The 4,224-nt window shown below is 28.0% G+C and overlaps 1 non-coding gene across 1 annotated transcript; it reads right to left on the reverse strand.

The window, feature by feature from the left end:
* Positions 1-4,117: 4,117 nt before the first annotated feature.
* Positions 4,118-4,224, reverse strand: LOC113861638. The gene has a single exon (XR_003504281.1). It is a non-coding gene; the product is annotated as a small nucleolar RNA R71 (small nucleolar RNA).

Consider the following 4,224-nt stretch of genomic DNA (forward strand, 5'->3'; position numbering starts at 1 on the left):
TATTGAAAGTTGTTATTCTCCTACAAAAGTATGGAAAACATAAAAGCAAATAGTTATTTGTGATTAATATAAATTGAATCTACATATAAATATATCAATTTGCATGGTAAAAAAAAATAGTTTGGTTTAGATATTTTAATTAAAATCTATTATGAGTGGTATAAAAATAATTAAATATTTATATATTTTTTATTTACAAAATTTAAAATATAAACTTATATGATACGTCAACTCCATGGCAATATTAAATAATCTAACTTTATACTATTGCAAGTTTGATTAGTTAAGAAAATAATGATAGATTTGATACAATATTAAATAATCTAAGTTTATACTATTGCAAGTTTGATTAGTTAAGAAAATAATGATAGATTTGATACAAATTAACAAGTTAAAAATAAAATTCAAGACATGATATCATTTAAAAATAATACAGTTTTATGGTTACTTAATAAATTAAATTAAAATATATAAACACAATTTACTAAAACAAAATAAAAAACATCAATCTCAAAAATAAATATACCTATGTGGATAGGTAACTCTTGACAATTGACATGATTGCAAAAGTCTAATATAAAGAAAAAGGAAGATAATAGAAAAAACGTTTTTAAAAGTTATGTAAACATAACTTATATAAGTAGAGATGAAGTTCTGTTTTGTGATATATGAAAAGTTAGAAAATAAAAAAAAAACAATATATTGTATAGTAATTTTGTATTACAATTTACTTGTCTTTTCATTAAAAAATTAATTTAATAATATACAATATAAAATAATAATTTGTAAATGTAGTTTTTTTAATTCAAAGTAGATTTTACTGTCTGAAGTACATATTTAAATATAGATTATAGTAAAGTAATCAATAAAATAATTTAAATCAATAACATTCAAATGTTAAATAATATTTTCACAAAAATATTTTTGTACAATTTATTCAATATTCTTTTTCTTATTTTTAACATTTGATATTAAATTTTCCAAAATTTTTTATTAAATTTCATTCATAGCAGATTTGTTAATGTCATTTTTAACATTATATAACTATCAATTTTAATAAATTTTTCTTAAATACAATTCAAAGATAATAGGTATGAATCAATTATAATTTCAATTCTTAAGCTATACAAAATATTATTATTAATTTCAATAAATTTTAATTTAATGTAATTTTAACTTTATACATAGTATCTTCATACGCATTATAATTTAAATATTGAAATATAAATTATATTAATCTAATTAATAAAATATTTTAAAATATCATTCAAATTTAAATATAACTTAAAGTAAAAATATACTTTTTTTTTGCAATTAAAAGGTAACTCAAGATTTACTATACATATATGTTCTTGATTCTTTCCGATTCTAGTCAATGTGAGACTTTGTGTGCACATCCCAACAATCTTTCCCTCAAACGAAGTCTTTTAACACTAGGCCTCTAATACCATAGCCCACCTTGGAGGCACCCTTACCCGTTCTTGGCCCTTGAGGCGCTCATACCCACATCCACATGCATGTGACATTATGATAAATTCATATTTTACCAGTATTTTACTTTAGTTTTAATGTATTTGATAAAGAAAATATGTTGAAAAAAGCTGAAAAACTCAAAAAAATAATAGAAAGTTCAAAATCTTTCCTAAATACATAGTTATTTAGATTTTAGAAATTTTTTGTGTAAAAAGTAATGATTTAATAATATTTTTGTAGGAAATTATGAGCTAAGTTCATAAGATTGGAAGATCAAAGGAAAGATAGAAGAAAAGTAGCAAAAATTGGAAGCAAAGAACAAGGTTTGTTGAAGCAAGAGCTGGGCGTGATCACTTTTCCTAGCAAAATTGATTGTTCCAGAGCTTAACATGGAAGGATGACCTATGCGTTATCACTATTGCTAATGACAGTGATCGTTCCAGAGAGCTTTCAAACATAGTAAGGTGCGCGTTATCACTTTTGTTCGTTTCAGAGAGAGCTCCAGCATAACAAAAATATGCGTTATCACTTTTGTTCACCAAAGTGATCATTTCAGAGAAGCCTCTAGGAAAGCAAGCTGCGTGTTATCACTTTTGTTCACAAAAGTGATTGTTCCAGAAAGCCTTCCATCACTGCAAGTTGCGCGTGTCTCCTTTTGTTCACGAAAGTGAACACACGTAGACCTTGAACCTCTGTGTTACTACTTTTATGAAGAATAGTAATAGTTCTAGTCCTGAAGATTATCAGAAAGGCCTGTGCGTGGCTACTACAGTGAAAAATAGTGACCACGCCAGAAAGGCGGGAATTCTATAAATACGAATTAGCTCAGATCTGTTGGGATCTTTTGTTCATTTTTACTTTCCATTTGTTTTCTGGTGTTGAGAGACTCTGAGAGAGAGATTGGGGACGAACACCAAGCTTCAAATCTTGAGGAATCAGATTGAAGATTGGCTTGAAGATGCTTCTTCGTTCATCTTATTCTTTTCTTTTTTTCTCTTTTCATTTTGTAATGGTTGCTTAAACTCTTTGTAGTTAGGGATTGTGGATCTGAAATGGAAGTGTTGAATTGATTTTGGATCTGAACTTTGAGTGCTGGATTGGATTGAGTAATTGATTCTGCTTTTCAAGTAGTTGTTGAATGGAAATTTGATTGACTAATTATAGAGGAACTTTTATCAATGGAAGTTGAACTTGTTTCTCATATTTGAATCAATTACCAAGATTATTGATTTCTTAGGGATAAGATATCTTTATCTTGTAATCTTTTGGTTTCTAATGCTTAATGCAACATTTAATTGAACCAGATCTAAGGGATTAGAATGATTGAATTGAATGTTAGATTCATTGAGTTAAGTAATTAACCTTTGATTAATATATTGTGTAACTGATTGTCATTCCATCTAAGTACTTGCAAGTTCAAAACTTTATTGAATCAACACTGAAGTTTTGGTGAAACAAGTCCCTAATTATGTTTTCTACATCTGTTGAATACATATTTTCATGATCTTTGTTCTGTTTTATTTTCTGAAGTTTAATATTTGTTGCTTTTGCTTTCAAACTTCAATAGAATTCCGTTAGGCTCAACTAATTGTGGACTTGTGAAGTGATATTTGAGAATTCTATTCCCTGAGGACGATATTTGGGACTCAATCATAGTTCTAAAAATTTTATAACTTGCTACCATAACACTAGTACACTTGCTAGTCAAAATTACTTCTATTGAGAAGGTGACAAGTTTTTGGCACTGTTGCCGAGGAATAGTTGTTTTCAATATCATTAGTAACAAGAAAATAACTAGATTGAGCATTTGTTTTCTTAAATTTTCTGCAATATCAGATTACTTTTAGAATTTTTTTTTCTGTTTTGTAATCAATTTAGTAGTTAACTTTGTACCTTTATACTCTTATTACTAATAGATTTTTGTAGTTGTATAAGTAGTTTCATTATTTGCATATTGAAGTAGTGCAGTTCTATATCTGTGTTTGTTTTTTAAATTGTGTACAAATTCTGCAGTTTTCTGATTTTTCACTCTTTCACTTCATTTTAACTTTATATGTGTGGTAAAAATAAAAATAAGTCTACTCTTGTCTTTGATCTTGACATAGATAAAACTTTAAGAAGATTAAGAAAAGAGGCTAGAGCAGAAAGTTTTGTAGAAGGTGATAGTGATTTAGAAACTATACATTCTCCAAAAATTTAGATTACTCTTCTTCTGCAGAAAACACATTCACCTTTAGGATAGACAACTCTAGAAATTGAAATGGCAGAATAACATAGAATGAGGACATTAGGAGATTATGCAATTCCAAATATGCAGGGATATAACTCTTCAATAGTTTGACCAACCATTCAAGCTAATCACTTTGAAATCAAACCAGCCTTGCTTCATTTGGTACAACAGGATCAATTTTCTAGTGGAATTTCTAATGATCCTAACTTGCATATTTCTAATTTTCTGCAATTATGTAACACAATAAGGATGAATGGAGTGAGTAAAGATGCTATAAGACTGAGGTTATTTCCATTCTCTTTGAGAGACAAGGCCAAGTGTTGGTTACAAACACAACCTCAAGCGAGCATAACCACATGGACAGAACTTGTGAACAAATTTTTAACCACGTATTTTCCTCTATCAAAAGCTGCCAAACTGAGAGGGGAAATCACATCCTTTATGCAGCAGGAAGGAGAATCACTATATGAAGCCTGGGAAAGATATAAAGAGTTGTTGAGAAGATGTCCACATCATTGTAT

The sequence above is a fragment of the Abrus precatorius genome, unplaced genomic scaffold, assembly GCF_003935025.1.
Source record: "Abrus precatorius isolate BTA unplaced genomic scaffold, Abrus_2018 Scaffold1, whole genome shotgun sequence".
Lineage (NCBI taxonomy): Eukaryota > Viridiplantae > Streptophyta > Magnoliopsida > Fabales > Fabaceae > Abrus > Abrus precatorius.